Raw genomic sequence first — 18,712 nt, 5'->3', positions numbered from 1 at the left:
CCCTTTCTGGCCCTGATGCGGGGCTTTGCCAAGCTGGGCAGATGCATGGGTGGCTCAAAAATAGATTTGAGAGGGTTGAGTCTATAGGTCCACAGCCTATAGGTAGTTTTTTTTTTCTCTTTGCCTTTTTCCTTTTGGTTCTGTCCAACAGTTGGACACTGGGACCATAGTGCTGGTGTCATTTGACACTAGCTGTGAGTTAAACTGACTAATATTGTGCAAACCAAGGCCATTTTACTCACAGCATGTGAAATGAGTAAAGCATTTCAGAGCAGGAATCACAGCATTATCTCCCCCATCCACTAGCTGTAGATGCCTTTCGGTATGGATAGGAAAGGCCATGCAAATCCTATCAGTGTTTTTAATTAGGAAGAACCTGTGATCTTGGGTTTTCCAGTCAAATCAATGGGCCTTTGAGGCTCTCATGAAGCACTGTGGGCCTAGAAAGGTGGGGCATGTGCCTCCTGCACCTTTATACTCAGATACTTTTGAGGAAGCACAGTTACAAATGCCACTTTGCTGCTGTTGCCATAGACTAGAGCTGTAGCACTTTTATAGCAAGAACTTTTTCATTGAGCCCCAGGGGATGGGGTGAAGCCTTAAATGTGGAGGAAAAAACTTAGTATTTTTTATAGATTTTGTTAACGTTCTGTCTGTTTTAATGAAGCAAATAAAAGGCTTCCAGTGACCAAAAAAAAAAAAAGAGTTTGCAAACCTACAAAAGTGGTAAGCAGCTAACCTCCAATTCCAGAATGACATCAGTAATGGAATTCCTGTGAAGCAGTAAGAGTTGGTGGTGTGTGGTTGGGTTCCTTGGAGTACACCACTGACAACGATGAGTTTTGAGTTATTGGGAGTACAATTGTCATAGTACCATGAAAATTAAGACAGGCTTTTAATTATTGTTACTGAATTATTTTGTGTTGTATCTTACAAGTGCAGCATGAAACACAACACAAGAACACCTTATTTCTACTCCACTACATACTTACTGTGATCTTTCTTTACATATTTGTAGTATGTACTCATGAGGAGATAGTTAATATGAAATTTAAACATGAGAGATCCCAATTTTAAATTTTAGAATGAATGTAGTTACCCTCCTTGAATGATCAATAACACTGGTTAAGTGATTAGATAGATGAAGAGATGGGCCTTGCAATTTGCCATGGAGATTAGCAGATACTGACTATGTCAGACCAAGGATGGGAGTAAATTTCAAGATTGAGGGCCCAGCCTGGGAAACACACAGCCAGCAACCCTCTCTCTTTTTTTTAAACCAAGGAGGCTTCAACTCGAACACCTCTACACACTGCAGTGGTGGCAGTATTGCAGAGAGAGAGAGAGTGTTCTCTCAAGTAGGCAGGTTCCAAGTCATTTAGGACTTTATAAATTCAAGGCAATGCCTTAAAAATCCACCTAGAATCCAACAGGTAGCTAATTCAGACAATTACATCACTTAATAAGCAGGTTGCCACATTCCACACTAGATTCAATTCTGGGTTGATTTAAGATAAAGTTACAGGAAGAGCACAATGCAGTGGTCTAATCTCCAAGGGACAAAGGCGTGCATCAGAGTAGCAAGAATCTACATCTGAGAGCAATCACACTTTCCTGGCTAAGTGATGATTAAAAAAGGTCACCCTTGAAACTCCCTCTCTATATGTTAATCTAGCAGCATCTTGGAATCTAACAATAACACCAATTTATTAATTCTATTAACAAATAGCTGAGACACATCCTCAATATAAATTAGACACAGATGCTCAGTATTATAGGGAAGATATAATCTTTGCCATACCTACTGGTTGCTTCCCTCAAATTACCAGCATTACCTCAGTCTTATCTGGATTGAATTTCAATCAGTTGGCAATAATTTCAAACAGCTGTTTCATCCATTTCCTAATCTCAACCAAACACTGGACTAGACATTCAACATGAGTGGCTAGGTCAAGTGAGATTGATACACCTTGACACCATCACCATAGTAATAAATATGCAGCCCATACCTCCTCACTCACCCTCCTAACAAGGGAGACAAGATAAAACACTGTGGAAATCTAAATGATAGTTCCCCTAAAGATGAAGAACAATGGCACAAGCCAACTTTCTGGGAAAACTCTACCAGGAGGAGAGACAGCTGCCCCAGAGCAGTTGTGTTCACACTTGGTAACTTTACAGGTGAATTATCAGAACTTTGTGATCAGTGCTATTATATGCAGCTGATAGATCTAAAAATAGCAGTGTGGACACCCAATCTTCATCCATACCCAAGATGTAGGATCATTCATTTACACCACCACTGCAGTTTCTTCCTCTTATTCAAGTCGGTATTCAGAATGACAAGGAGTCATGTGAGGCATCTAAAAGTTATCTCAGCACAGTTTTCTTTATAGTCTTAAACAAAAAATGGAGGATTAGATAGTGGATGATAGTTGGCCAGATTGTCAGCATCAAGTGATGGTTTCTTGAGCAAAGGTCATACAATAGCTTCCTGCAGAAAAGATGACATCCTACCCTCCCTTAAAGAGGAATTGAAAATCTTGCCTAGTGATGGGTCTAATTCTTTCCACGCTGACCTCCAGAAATCAGGAAGGACATTAGTTCCAAAAGGTGATTGTGGAATGGAAGACTTGTGACAGTGCCTCAGTTCATATCATGGACTTAAATTCAGATAGCGAGAACTTACCATTTCTCCCTTCCTACATCGATGCAAGCAACTACGGTAGCTTGTCCTATATACACTTTGTTTTATTTATAAAATATCCTAAAATTTCCTCACAATGGGATGAATTGAAACTAGCCGCTGAGAAAAAGGCAGTTTAGATTAACCAAGCTTTGCCGCCTTTCAGAATAAGTGTACTGACTGAGACAGATAGAGAACAAGTTTTTGTTTCTATTGCCACACATTCCATAGGCACTGTAATTACCATGAAAAACACTTCTGAAAAATTAAATGATTGGTTCTCTCAGTGCTGTAGCCTGATAAGTCAGCAACTTGAAGACCATGCCAATGAATTTTATGTTGGGGATGGAAGGCTTGCAAGGTCAGCATTTAGACCAGTCTTAATTCATTAAGATGTAAAGCAGTCCAATGGAAACCCAGAGGTACTTGCTGAGGATATTTTCAATACTTCCAGCTATTTGTTTATGTATTGTTGCAGGTGGAATCAAATCTGGTGTTGACCCTCTTCAGCTGAAAAGTTTGGCATATCTTGGGAAAACAAACTCTCCATTGTACACTCATTTCCCTGTAGAGAGCTGAGGATTGCTGTAATTTTGAAACCAGTGTTCCAATTGAAAATCTGTGTGGGACTTGACCTATACGCTATGTTAGGTTAATAGCCTAGTTTGAGGATCTTACCCTCTCAAATCTGTTCACCCAGGATATTATGGTTTATATGGATTCTATTATTATTCTGGCCAAGTCTTCCAGCTTTTGTGGTTACTACTAAGAACGAGTCTACTGGACTGCCTGTTAATGTTCGGTGCAAATGATTCTGTACTAATATAAAGAAGACTCTATCCTTTTATTTATCTGGCTTGCCATGCAAAATATATTCAGATGTATACTTCTCTTTATCTTAACGGTCCTGGTTTGGCCAACTGTGATTCACCATCTGTTCAGTTTTTTCCCCAACTCTCCCATATACTGTGTGTGGAAGAGATTTCGGCATTTACCTTGAAATATGAAATTGCCTAGGAATTAGGGTCTTTCCAGTTTAGAAAATTTATTTGTGGAGATTTTATCTTTAGACAAGGAAAAATTACTTGCCTATTTATTTTGCTCCTCTAAATTTATAATTTGACAAGATTCCTAATTGCCGTCATGCCTTCTCTTCAGACTTCAGAGATGAATATTTTCCAGTGACTTACTTTATGCTCATTCTCGTGTGAGTGTAATTATTTATTTATTTGGGACATAAATTATGCTCAGGGGACAGGGAGCTCTTCACCTCTCATTCATCAGGGAGCCAGGCTTAGGTGGAACCTTTCTAACCACTTGTCCGTGGACAGCTACACCTTTACATTTGGATTTCCAATGAGAAAAGATGGCTGTGCCAATTTCAAGACGGGTTGCTCATTCTGTTAAGTAAATTAAAATTCATTATTTTTGCAGCTGTAACCACCTACTTGTATTTTTCTGTATTTGCTTATTCTAATTGGGATTATTATGCAAGGATTTCTTACTATTATTCCTTTCTTTTTGTTGTATATGATAATCACTTAATCATATGTCTAGCTTTATCATTACTGAAATCTAAATTAAAATGTCGTCATCATTCTGAGACTGACAGAACAGAGACCTTGCCATACTTTATTTTCTATTCAAGTACAAATTTTAATACTTAAATAATGTAAATCTAACTGTGATCATACAGAATACTACCAGTCTGGTTCTCCACCGGTGCTACCTGCTGCCGTTGAATGCTCATTGTGATGCTGATCACAGATAAGATTTGTTCCTGGTCTCCCTTCAAGCCAGGAGCAAAAAATAATCTTCAAGAAAATAGCCTGATGAGACTAGAAAGTATCTACACTTGGGCCTTTCACCCATATCTGCTTGAGTTCCGGGACTATGCATTTCTGCCTGCTTGCTATGGTGGGGTGGTCATGAGACCATAGGGTTGCAGCAGAGATGTCAGTTGAACAGGAAAGATTTGGGGATCTCTGATGAATGTGTGGGAACAGAAATAAACAAAACATAGATAACATAATTTGAAAGGGGGTTAATTTTCTATATATATAATATGTAGGCCTGTTTTGACTAAATTAATTGGAGAAAATCTATATTCTACTATTTATTTGATATAGTGAAAACAGTATTTCCATCAAGAGCAATATCTCCTGTAAAGTGGGTGGCCTGGTACTTAAAAGCTTAGTTCAAATATGTTAATGTTCTGCCATTATTTTGTGGATTTGATGGTATTTAAGTTAATTTTGGAGGCCACCATGAACATAGATAGGGTGTTGTTCCTTTTCTCCTCATTCAATACTTATGTAAAGTGACCTTGCAGATTGTCAAGTTGTGTATTGCCATAATGAGCAACTTTTTAATCACTAGAGCACTGCGTGAAGTCAAGCAAATGACTAAGTGAAATAACACAAATGGTGGATGCTATTGCTATAGCCTGGTGAATCAAGCATCCATGAGTTCAATGACAAGCTTCAAGCATATAAATCTGATTTTTCATTCAGCTTTCCCACTAAATATCCAGAACTAACTAAGCATTCCAATGGGCCAAAGTACTGTAGGAGCTTCCTTCTATCACATACTAAGTGCACAAGACCCAAAAGCAGGAATCCAGTGAAATGATAACTTCAGAGAAAAAAAATTAGAGATAAATAATTTTCCCATACGCTGGGCATTTTCAGTAAACTTTCACAGAGAAATCTGAGAGGGTTTTTTTTTTTTTATTCGGAGACATTTTTATAAATGTTTATGAAGTAAACTAGATTTTAATCTAGTTCTGCACAGGTGAAAGAAAGCTGTATTACATAACTGGCCTTTCCTTCATTGAGCATTTTCAGGCATTTTCAGACACCATCTCATTTAGACCTGCCCTGACTAGAGCTAGATGATATAGTGGTAAACATGCCTGTGATCAATTTAGTGTGTCACTCCCATTAGTGCTAATAGTGGAGGATCAGCATCGGTGCTAGAGCTATAGTGGGAGAATTTCTGACAATGCTCAGAGGATGTGCAGCCCCTGCACCACCTAGCTCTTGTACAATAGTTGCATATATACTGTAATACTGGTGAGCTGTAGTCATGATCACAACTAACTTAACGTTTGTTTGTAAGTTTGGCTTTCTCTGCTTCTTTCGGTCTAGCCGGTACCAGCCCTTCTTAGAGAAAAGATCAGGAATGGAACCAACAGGGTTGAAAAAAGTCAGGAGTTTGTTGATATATAGGAAGAATTAAATTTGCCAAATAATTTTTCTCCTTCATTTTTGAGTACAAAAGTTGCTGCGACATTTTCCCCTTGTCATTGCTGCATCTTTAAATATGTACACGTATGAGTATATGTAAGTTAGGCTAATAGTAGTTCCCCCTCTCCTTGGTTTTTATTTTCCCTTAGATATTTCTTCCCTGTTCTCTACTTCTACACCAGTCAAATATATACAAAACACTACAATGTTATTGAATATAAACACAGTATCAGCAACTCCAGACATTTGTGTATATAATGGGATATTCAATACAAGGGACTGGCTAAACAAGGAGTCGTGAAAAAAAAAAAGCCAATTATGTAGCATTTCAAACTGTATAGCACAGCATATTTACTTTAATCTTTAAAATATAGTTTTCCTTTTCTTGAACTCTGTTTCCATTCATCTTCTTAAAAAAATTCTAAGCATACATCTGTCTCTTATTATTCATTGATTTTAGGGCCAGAAAGACCGTTAGATCATCTAATCTGACCTTCTGTATAATACAGGCCATGAAATTTCACTTAAATAAACCTGTACTGGGCTCAATAATTTGTGTTTGACTAACCCATATCTTCTAGGAAAGCATTCAAACTTGATTTGAAGACGTCAAGAGATGGGAAATCTACCACTTCTCTTGGTAGTTTGTTCCAATGGTTAATCATCCTTACTGTTTAAAAATCAGTGCCTTATTTCTGATTTGAATTTATTTGGGTTTAATTTCCATCCATTGGTTCTTATTATGCCTTTTTCTGCTAAGTTAAAGAGCCCTTTAATACCTGGCATATTTTCCCCATGAAGACACTTGCGTACCATTATAAGTCAGTCTTTTTATTTTTTATAAGCTAATTCTTTCACTCTAAGGTATTTTTCCCTGCCCTCAAATGATTTTTATGGCTTTTTTCTCCCACCTGAATTCTCTTCAGTTTTCCAAAATCCTGGACACATTATTCTAGTATGTCTCACCAATGCTGCCAAGGATGGCATTAGCCCTTTTTGCCACGGCATCACACTGGGAGTTCATGTTTAGTTGTTAGTCCACTAGGACTCCTAAATCCTTTTCAGAGTCACTGCTTTACAGGCTACATGAAATATTATGTCCCTTTTTTTTTTCAATTTTACTGCCCTCCATTTTTTCTTTTTTTCCATAATTTCCCCATATTTACAGTGTTTTGGCCCTATCTTTTTACCTTCTCTGTTGTCTCCAATTCCAGTTTTTGAACTCAAGATTTTTGTGTTGAGGTGATGGGCACGGCTCCACTTGGCTACAACCAGTTAGTTACATTTAGTGGAATATTGATTTTTTCAGCATGTGCTGTAAAAGTCAATATTTCAGTAGACAGAGCAAAGATGAATCATTATTACATGGGTCGGTCAGTCACATTACATATATTACTTCAATTCAATGCTTAGCATAGATAATTGGCCTTCTCCATATATTCCAGTCTTCTCCTTGTCTGTTCTCTTCTTCACACTCCACAGAGTTCCAGTCTCTCAAGCAGCTTCTCCTGGGGTGTTTAGCTCTTCTCTCTAGCAAATCACTTGGTCATCTAGACTAGCCACCATAAATAGCCTCTGTCATTCAGTTTTTTTACATGACAATGTAATTTAGATTCTTCCTCCCCAGCCTTGCCCATATATGTTTCTTGCACACACTTCCATACTGCTACTGTATGGCTGAGCCTATGACAGCGCAGATTCTCAGTTCCTACTGCTCACTTGGTCCATCAGGCAGAATAATGACCAGTCTTCATCCAGCATTTTCTCACCCTCTAGGACTATGTCTTCACTGATGGTGGCAAAGTTGCCGCCATCAGATCGACTTATCTGGATCCAGTCGATCCAGAAGTTGATGTACTAAAACCACCTCCTCAAGTGGCGTAGCGCTGAGTCGACTGGAACGCAGTTCCCGTCAGCACAGTGCAGTGAAGATGGCGTGAAGAAGAGAAGCACAGAAGTTGACGGGAGTTACTTTGAATAACTCCTGTCAACTGCTGCTGAATCGCCGAGGTAAGAGTAGACCAAGCCTAGAGCTTCTTCCTGCTGTTTCCCCAGTTTGATTTCATCCTCACTCAGAGTAACACACTTGGAAGCAACCTCCATGGCCTCTGGTGGCTGCTATTTGTTCTTTTCTTAGGAGGTGTTGCTAAGAAACAAAAGAAGAACCCTCATCTGCACCTCTTATCCATGGATGTCATAAGCATTTTTTGATCTCTCTATGAGTAACATCCATTACCACGGTGAAGCAAGCCAAGAGCTGAGAGCAGTTTCTGGGACTGAGACAGACAGACCTTTTAGGAAAGAGAGACCCAACCAACAGCAGTGATAGCAGGTGTGTCATCATTTCAGGTCGACCCAGGGTGCCCCTTTGAAGGTAGATGTGGTGTTGTGAGTGGACCCTTACTTGATTTTTCCCTCACCCCTGGTATTAACATGTCCAGACTGACTGTTAGATGCTAAAGAGCATCCCCTTTTGGAGGGTGTCATTTCTGAACAGAAAAGCCAAAGCAGACTATAAGCAAAATGTTCAGCCCCACATCTTGGCTGGGTGACCTGGTCATTCTTAGTCCATTTGTCCCTGACCCAAGTCTAGTGTTCACTTCTATCCAGACTCTTCACCAGGGATTCTCTCCATTCTAGTCTCTCCTCCGGTATTAGACCTCTTACCCCTTCTGGAGTCAGGGCTCCAGGCTGGTCCATCCACTGTGAATCTTCCAGGGATGACGGGTGATCCTTCCGAGGCTGGGCTTCTGGCCATTGTCTGGGAGAACCCTGGATGTGACTGTGCTCTCTTGGATGCCAAATGCAGCCCTTCATCTAGGAGGCTCCCCTCTCTAGGAACACCTCTGACTGGCTTTCTGTTCTAGTGGGTTACCTGGTGAGTTCATCCTCTAGGTTCCCTGCTTGGCCCTCTGACTCAAGCCTCTCTTGGGATCCCCTCTCCATAAGAGCTTCCTGTTTTCCGTGCGAATCCCTGCTTAACTGAGCTTGAGTAAAGTTTATTAGGTCCAGGTGCTCATTTTCTAATCAGTCACCTGGGGCAGTTAGCTATCCATGGGTGAGGCCTTCATATGGCAGTCATAGGCAGACTGAGCCCTAGCTCCCTATAAAGGGCAGCTGCCCCATGACAGATCATGTGGGGGGATAAATGTTATTATTTTTAAAGACTATATTTAGCTGTTTTAAATGGGTTTCATATAGTGGAATAATGTAAGTAGCAGTTTACTAGAACAATCGTATCAAAAGTTGTCATGAAAGGTAAGCATAATTTACCAAGACTCCCTCACAAGCACAGTACATAACTTCTAGCATCCTTCTCCTCATTAAAATAAATAAAACAAACACATATACAAACCTATAGTGCAACTGATGTGCAGAAAAAATTAAGGACATGTGTCAATGCAATGACTGCTTCTTTTTACATTAAGGGAACATAATAAAGTGCTATAATTTTATAGCATTTCTCTCTGTCTGTTTAGAGCTTTTTTCACTTACAAAGTTAAGGATGTGCTCTGTTCATGTTGTTTCATGAAACAGTTTTTAAAAACCATTTCAGGTAAATTAATTTTAATAAACAATTTATTATGACTTCTATATTTTTCTATTCCAAGACATGCGCGCGCACACGCACACACTATCAATAAACAACAAACCCCTTTAAAATGGCATTAAGGCTGAGTGTATGTATCAATAATATAAGGGTAAAGAACATTGCATGAGTAGTGTAATTATCCTGAAATCAAGCATTACAAACACATAAAATTGAGAGTTAAGGTTGGTTACACCTACGAGAAATCCAAACACTATAGAAATGCAGAATCAAGACACCCAAAAAGCTTAACTCTGCCCTCTAGATAATGCCATGCATTTAATCATATAATTATGATTAAGGCATTCAGTGGTTGTGGTCCCTGAATAGATTAAGCTAATTCTTAAATTAGTATTCATTTGTTTGTATTTTTCTCTTCCGGATATCACTATAGGGCACCGTTGAAGTTGTTTGATTGAGCTTTTCTTAACCTGTTTGGATTTCTTTATTTTAACTGATCTTAACTCTGATTTTCCTGGGCTTATAATGCTGGGTTTAGGAATTATTATTACATCCCTGTAATTTTTTTTACTTTTACATTATTGATATGTACTCTCAACCTTAACTCCACTTTCACATAGATTTTGTCTTTTAGCTACTCTTGGGAGTGTTAATTAATTGTGAAAAATTGCATAAAAGAGCACTAACAACAAACCCAAAAAGAATACTATCATCGGAGATCTTGAATAATTTGAAGACATGTAATACCAAAAACAATACAAAGCAGCCAAAGTGTACTAATGAATCTCGCAATTGATTTGTTGGCTTAGACAGAGGGCTTTGCAAGTGAGACCAGTGCTATGTGAAGGAAAGGCAGAGGGAGCCAGTTCCCTCAATCCTAATGTCTTTGCACTTAAAGGGTTTCCCCTATGCTTCTGTCTCCATTTCTCCAGCAGCTTTATTGGCAGAACATGGTGGAGCCAAGGCAACAGTGCCATGGGGAGTTTTTCAAACACTGATGTTCAAGCTAGCATGCAGCCATGGAATACTAGGATGTATCTACACAGCAAAGAAAAACCTGTGGCTGGCCCGTGCCAGCCAACTCGGGCTCTGGCTGCAGGGCTGTTTCATTGATGTGTAGATTTCTGGGCTTGAATACCCTTAAAGAGCAGTGATGATTAGGCCAAGTAATCTGCCAATGAGAATCTTTGATTCATAAATCCAGTCTCTTATAGTACTGACTCATTACAACCAACATAATTGTTGCATGCAAATTAGCAGTAGACAAAGGGTGGAGATTGGTTCAGTTACCTCTACTGTCACAATGATTGTTGACCAGACACTGTCTGTAGTCTAAATAATCATGACAACTAGAAAAAATAATAATTAATATCTTACTTAATTACAACCTATTTTCTTCAAATATAGCCTTTGCACATTACAGTTAATTTTAACTCATAGAGAAGGTCTAAAGAGTCTATTATATCTGTATTATGATGATTTAAGACCAAAAAAAAAAAAAAAAAGACTGACATAGATACCAAATTTCATAAAGGACTCAGTTTTTAATTAATTTTACCCCATAAATTAATTAGCAAATAGTACACTTTCAGAAAATTCATTCTGTGGTCAGAGTACACAGTAAGTAAGCATGGGGATGATGCAGTGTATTTTTCATACATTTCAAATAGATTGAATCATGGCTTTATATGCAAAACAGAACTCTCATTATGTGTCCAGCACCAAACACAATTTCGTTTAATAATAACGAATGCAATGGTTTTTTCAGAGAGCTGTATTTGTCAGATATCTGTGATTTTATCTGGATGCCCTGTTTAAAGGGTGCAGTGAGGATCTCAATCTGTGTTCTTCAAAAAATGAAACCAAGTGAGAGAGTGAAAGGTGTCAACTGCTGTGGCTTCATATTTCAGTTGAGTTTGCTTGGCATCCATAGATAGCAGGAATAATGGACTGGCGCTAACTTCAGCTGTATACATAATATCTTACTCTTTCATATGGTGGATGAGATGTCCCCTGTGGGAAAGGACAGGGAGATGTTTCTGGGAGAGGATTTCTTATCCCAGTAGTCAATGCCAGCAACACCAAAAAAGCTCACCTAATGTATTCTTTGGCAAGCAACAAAGCCACAATGAAAGCAGATTTCCAAGTTTGCAGTCTACTGGAGCACCTAATGTAAGTTTTTGCTGTTGTGCCATACTTAGGGTCAGCTTTGGTCATACCAAGTTCCCTACAAGTCCTAAAGTGAAATTTTCTCTTTAGATTTGGGCCTTCCTCTGACTCCTGTCTCCTCCCAGCTTAGGAGTGTTGTTGTTGCTCATGTAGATGGAGGAGCTTTACGGTGTGCTTCCTGTGGCCTCAGAAACCAGTGTGTGGCCTTGCGCATGAAGGCTGATGTTGCTGCTCTGCCCCTCTTCTCTTCATTGAGATTCATGGCAGTTCTTTTATGAGCCACTGTGCTGCTTTCCACAGGAAGAGATTAAAGCCATACGCTGAGTTGAAAGCTGTTCTATTTTCATATCAGCGACAGGGCTTGTGGCAATATGTAAAATCTTCCCACATCTGGACTCATTCTGAAGGAAGAAGTGAGATGGCAATGACAGGTCTCTTAAGAGCCACTGCAGCAAAGAAGGGGCCAGGGGAAGCAGCAGTGTCTCACCCACTCAGCTCAGTGTTCCTGGCCAATTCCTGTGGCCACCATCGGCCCAGAAAGCCTCATCCTTCCTCTTTGAGCAGCAGCACGTATCAGAGAAGAGATGGAGGATCAATTGTACATAGAGAAACCATATTTCAGGTCTTTGATGAGTGCCAGTAAGAAAGGTGGAAGGAAAAGTGGCTCTCCTCTGTGGAGAAATGAACGTCACCCACACCACTCGCACTCTCAGCAATCGTCCATCTGCATCCGAACTATTCTGTACTGATACTTCCCCTGTTAGTGTGGATGAGTGAGGTTCTGCTGTGTGTCATTGCAGTGGAATATCAGTGATGTTGCACATCTATCTTTACTCTTTCAGTGCCCTTTGGCCTCAAGTCAGTGTATTGAGTTTGCATGGACTTAACACAAAATGACAAAACATATGAAAAGTAGTAGTATTCTTAAATATGATACTCTGATTGGGTAGCACAAGTAGGATGAGGAAAACTCAGGCTGGGTTAAAACTGAGTGATATTTATTGTCATCGTCTCAGAGGCACTAATCAGGTTTGGGTTATGCCTTGTTTCGGATTTTGTCACCAATGTTTCTTACTTTCTGTTTCCGTGGGTGGAATTACACAGTGAATTAAATTCTGCCACTTTTATTCCCCTTTACTCTGTAAGCAGTCACATTTATTTCATGTATTTGACTTGTAGTGGAGCAGGGCACTTCTCATTGTGAATAAGGGTGACAGAACCTGACCCTAAATAGGGAAAGTCATAAATTGATCAAAGAAATCTATAAAAGGGACTAGTCACAATTATATTTAGTTTCATATGCAATATGTAAAAGGAGTAATAGAAAATAATTTTCATAGGTTTTCATTTTATACATAAAGTACTCTTTTTATTTATGAATAGGCCATGTTAATAAACAATGAGTGAAGTGGAAACTAGATGTCTCAAGGATTGGCTACAGGATATAGAGCCTTTGATTTATGTATCACAAGTTCAAATCCAAACCAGACTGGTAGTGATCAAAAGTTGTTACCAGCTGTGACTAGGCTCCACGTGGTCAATAACAAAATGGGGATTAAGAATTTTGCAACGCTCTGTAAAATAATGAGGCAGGGCAGTTGTTTTAGAAGGAAAACCTCCATGTAGGAATACTAAAGTAACATGAAATAAATAAAGAAAGGGAAAATAAGAGGTCCACTCTTCCCCGCTGGAAATAAATTGAGCAGGATGCACTTTCTGACTCCATAGCATGCTTGCTTTTGTAAATTGAGTGGCGCTGGAGACTTTGTAAGTTGCTCCTTGTTTGATGATCACACCTGGTGTTCATTTAGAATCAAGCCAAATGTTGCAAAATGCAAATCTAAGTTTAAACTCTTTCTAAGTCAGTTTGGTTGCTTTTTAAAAAAAAATTAGGCCTAAAGTCTGCTTTATTCATATCAATGGGAGTTTTTATTGGCTTTAATGGAAGCAGAATCAAGCCCTTACTTACATTGTAATTTTTTTGTTCTTGTTGAGAAAGAGTTGACCTAGAAGTTGAAAGAATGTAATAATCCAGAGAAAACAGAGTTATGTTAGATTTCTTTTTATAAAATAAGAGGAAAAAAAACTCTTGAAAGAGGGTATTTGCATTGTTACCTAAGAAGCTCTAGAAACAATGAAATTATATCACATTTCACTATACTACTTCATATCCAGGAAAAGAGGAGGGAAAAGTTGAACCACTTCTTTGCCGGTGTTATTGTTACTTATGTGTCCACTCTACTTGGGAAGAATCTTTGGCTGACCTGGTTGAGATGATTGAAGCATGTGGCAGATGAAACGAATGAGAGGATTATCCTTTTGAAAACTGAGGACATCCCGTTAACGCTCACCTTATTTTAATCTTCATGGTATGTTCAAATGTATTTCACTTTGTCTGTAAGATCATGTAAGACAGTTGAATTGAAAAATACCATTTCCCCTTTTCTCAGTGGGAGTTATGCTTTCCAACAGGTAAAATTCAGTTATCAGTAATGTACAAATTATCTCAAGATGCCCAAGGAAAAATCAATGCGAATATTTCCCTCAGGGCTCAGTGTACTGATTATAAAAATATTAATACTTAATACCTTTATTACCCTCATATCTTTGCAACTGAACATACAAAGATCCATTTTATACATTTATAAGGAATCAATGATGTGTGCAAGTCCTTCAAATGCTGGGCGGTTTGTGAAGGTTTACGTTTTGGACAAAAGTGCAAGAGGGGCAGGGGGAAAGACAGCTAAATGCAAATTCATGTCTGTCTTTGAAGACATAATGTGTGTGTATGTGCCCATTTTCTAACCATATGTGTAAATCTGACACACTTCAGACCTGACAATGTAGAGAGTTCAAAATATAAGATATTCTTATCTGTACTAACACTTTGTCATCTTCTGTAATAACACTTCAGCCTTCCTAGTATGAATTACAAATGTTTACTCTCATGCAAAGCATAAATATAAATGTTGACAGTGTCATGCAACACTAACTTCTGTCATCCTTACCAGTAGCTTGCTACTGGATGTACAATAGCAGGTGAAACTCATTTATAAAATAAAAACTACACAGATTGCTTGGGGGAAAACATATGTCAGTGTTGGTGGATTTCTGCTTAGTTTGACTTCTGTTGTTTAAGAATGCAGAGATATTTTAATTGAATTATTTTTAGCTTCCTGAAAGAACTGCACTATTAAACGATCAATTATCATGTTCAATGTACATTGATTTTTTCAAGAGCTTTTTATTACTTGGCTGCAAGTTTTGCTGTGGAAAGAAAGTTGGCCTGTCTGTTTTCAGCTTTAGAATCAAATTCTTTTACAAAATGAGAACAAAAAACTAGTTTAAATAAATAAATGTGACCAAAAAGAGAGTCATTTCCATATTTTCAGACATTTTTTTTTTAAACTCCTTAAAAATTCTTTATTGATACAGTAAATATAGAGGCTACCAAAGGGCCCAATTTTATCCCCATTGAACACAGTGGGTAATTTTCCCATTGATTTCAAATAGTAGCAGGATCTGGCCTAAGGTATACACAAGTATCTTTGAGTATTTCTGACACAAAGATGAAGGGGAGAGGGGACATTGGGGGCTCATGATTAAAGTATTTGTTCTAAGAATACATTTAAAAAAATAATTAAGGACTTTCATTATGTGATTTTAGCACAGATGCCCCTCACCCTGCAGTCTCAGAGATGTGAGAGTTTGTCTGGGCCAGCAGGGGGAGAAGAAAACTGTTGTTCCCTTCAAGGATTGTGCTCCCTCTCTCCTCCTTATGGAGTTGAAGAGGGGGTTATTGTAGCTCATTAGTTGGAGAGAAGGGTGCAGCACAAGCCTGTTGGCTCCCATGCACCCAAAGGAAGGGTTTATAAGCCTTTCCTCCTGCCCCAGGGGCACCATTTGCACAGGGGAAAAAAAGTCCCCTTTGGGATTAGAATAGCACTGTTTGGGGGCCTTGCTATGGTATCATGCCAGTCACCATTTGGGGGCTGGGAAGGAATTTTTCCCTTCACTGCCAGTTGGCCAGGATGGTGTGAGGATTTTTTGTCTTCCTCTCAGCAGCCCAGGGATGCAGTTGTAAAATTTATTTTGTTTCAGCGTGGTAGATGCTCAGTGCAGGTACTTGTTCAGTAGGAGGTCTGGTTCCCTGAACTGGAATTGGAAGCAAATTAGAAGACCATCTTCTAAAGAAAATGGAGAATGGGGTTGCTAATGTCTGGTACAGTGAGGAGACAACCCTTTCTTCCCCACTCTCCTTAGCCCTCATGCAAAAGGAGGAGGATGGAGTCTCAGCAACAGTGCTGGGACCAGATTAATTGGGTCAGCCCTCCACCAGGTGGAACAGATCACAAAGATATTATGTGTGTTGGGCAAGTTAATGGCAGGTAGTTCCCAGATGTGTTACATAAAAGTTGCAGCCTTGTTAATCCACATTCCTGGTGTCTTGTTTTTATTCCTCTGTTGTATGGCACAATGCAGGTTTGCCAGAAATTGCATGCTTGCAACTTCTAATGAGTGGTTCAGTCGCCCCAATTTTTGCTGAAATGGGCTTAATGACAAAAGAAGACACAAGACAATTAATTCTTACCATAAGAGTATCTACAGTCAATCTCTGAACTATGGGTAAATTGTCTAAATCAAGCAATTAAAGAGATCCTCAGTTCTTCATATCAGTTACTAGACTGCCCATGCATTCAGCCTACTCAGGCCTGGATGGCTGATTTAGGCCCCAATCCTGCAAGTGCGTGTGCCTAGGCAGACCCCCATGCCTATACTCATGAGTCTACCTATTTCCAATTTTGGGGGCCTTAAACTGTTAACTCACAAATCATCACCATTGTAGGGGATATTGGGTTTGCCACCACAACAACTGTGGCAGTATTTTCTGGTAGGTTTCTCTATGCTGTCACATAAATTATTCTCCTCTCGTTTTGTTTGCCATATTAGGAGACAAAGTACTTATTGATATCTTTGTTAAAATTAAGGAATATTTTACATATTGTCTTTTGAGAATTTGATACTAGTTACTGTTAAACTTACAGCTGGACCTTTTCTAGATCTTTAAGTTATAACAATTTTACATGTTGATTTTTCCCATAGTTCACTAGAAGACTTTGAACAGTGCCATACTGCAGACTGTTGCTATTTTGTGAATATGCAGATCTCTTTTTGCTTTGTTTGATGCTTTACAAGGCTCTCCAAAGTGTTCAGGTATTCAGTGCCGCCACACAGTCTTATGTTGTCTTACTGCTTAAAACTCAACAGTGCTTTTGGTACTGAGTGTCTATTGTCTAGAGCAATACTTTCAAGTTTAGGAGACTATTTATTCTTCCAGAATTTATCCTATACAAAAATGATAACATAGTTGAAAATTCCATTTTTGTACATGCTTTTGGGTTTTTGTCTTTAAAACAGAAAAGGATTTCTTTTGGGATTTCAGTGTCTAAATCGATGTTCTTTCTAGCATATGAAATGACAAGCCATTCAAAATGCCCAAATATTAATTTTTGTGGCATGTCGGTATATTTATCTGTCAACCTTGGGTGAATTTTCTGGATTTCTATTAGCTTGTCCCAAACTGCTGGCAAGCTAAATTTCTCTAACAGGCATCAATTTGCTGTATTAAATGCCTGTTCTACCCTGCAAGACGTATTGATTATTTTTTTCTCTCAGCAAAGTGACAAATACCATTTTCATGACTATAATAGAGATTGATTACAATTTTATGGAACACAGAGGGAACTGATCTTGCTGAGACAACCTTGGGGCATATAAAAATTGAAAAGAATCATTTGAATTAATAAAGAAATTAATGAATTCATCTGTTGCTGATGAAGCCAAAGCATTTTTGAGATAATGACAATACTGCAGATGCATGGTCATTGCTGAGCGGGGAGGCAAGCTTAAATATATTTATAGCAGCTGGTGTCTGAAATCATTTGCAAAAATGTTAGTAATTCATCTTCAGGAGCCCAAACTTAAACATGACTTCAAAATCTACTTCGTTGTATATTAAAGCACACATAATTATATAGTATAGAACTAAAGTCGTATCTTTATTGATACAAAATAAATCTGAAAAACTGAGGAAATATTCTAAACTTTTTGTGCTATGTAATTCATTTTAAGCATAAAAAAGAACTAATTCCTTTAAGGCTTTTTCCATTTACCCATGGGCAAATGTTCATAGATACATTATCATCTGCTTTACTGATTGTCATGTTAACTTTGAACCAGATTCTTATACCCTCACACTTTAGCAACTTACTCCACTATTAACTTCAGTGGGGCCGCAGCGGGACAAAGTGTATAAATGAGGTTGGACATCTAAATCTGGCACAAAGTTAGCTTTTCACTGATGCCACAATAAAGTGAATTATAACAGCAACAAAACCTATGCTGGATATTTAGGTGAGGCTCTTAATTGGATTTGAAATTTCATGTGTGTTTTATTTGTTTGGTTGTCTTTAGTCTAATAATGTAACCTTTGTTGATAATCTCTAATTAGTACCTTTTAAAGTATTCATATTGTAAAAATAAACCCATGTGTTTAAAATGATGGATTTTCATCATTTCCATTTTAGAAAATATTTGATCTTTTCCTGTACATATATGTTTTTTAAAAAAGAAGTGTGAATACCAGTAGAGTGGAGAATCACAGGCAGACTGCTAAGTAAGACGAGGGGGAAAAATAGTAACACTAACTAATGCAACTTCCCCTCTATTCAAGTCTTTTTAGTACTGTAGTTTGCAGTAAACATTATTCTCTTATGTTTGAAAAAAATGTAAAGAATAACAACTGTACTTGAATAATTTAGAAAGCGTGACATACAGGTTCACATTTTGTAGCAGTGCAAGCAAATTAAGAACTATTATATTTTGCACAACTGACTCTGGAAAACATGACTTTTCCAAATTAAAAAAAAAGAGTAAAAATTAGCCAAACGTACCTAACAAATTGAAGACTAATCATGGCCCTTACTTTCTGTCAAACAAAACCTGTGTGTGTTTTTTAAAAAAAAACCACTGGTATATAGAAGGATTATAGTCTGATGC

General features: G+C 38.3%; 1 protein-coding gene across 2 annotated transcripts in view; it reads left to right on the top strand.

Annotated features, from left to right (window-relative positions):
• Positions 1–18,712, top strand: part of LOC137160848 (uncharacterized) — a 258,303-nt gene that overhangs the window by 200,965 nt on the left and 38,626 nt on the right. For both annotated transcript variants that reach the window (XR_010921985.1, XR_010921986.1), the window contains one exon: positions 13,829–14,022. The gene's annotated coding sequence lies outside the window, so the exon portion shown is untranslated. The remainder of the gene's footprint in view (positions 1–13,828; positions 14,023–18,712) is intronic.

The sequence above is a fragment of the Emydura macquarii genome, unplaced genomic scaffold (assembly GCF_026122565.2).
Source record: "Emydura macquarii macquarii isolate MOO-44397 ecotype Brisbane River unplaced genomic scaffold, CSIRO-AGI_Emac_v2 contig_2205, whole genome shotgun sequence".
In the NCBI taxonomy this organism is placed as follows: Eukaryota; Metazoa; Chordata; order Testudines; family Chelidae; genus Emydura; species Emydura macquarii.
Note: the sequence above shows the minus strand (reverse complement) of the source record. Positions and strands in the feature narration are given on the sequence as shown.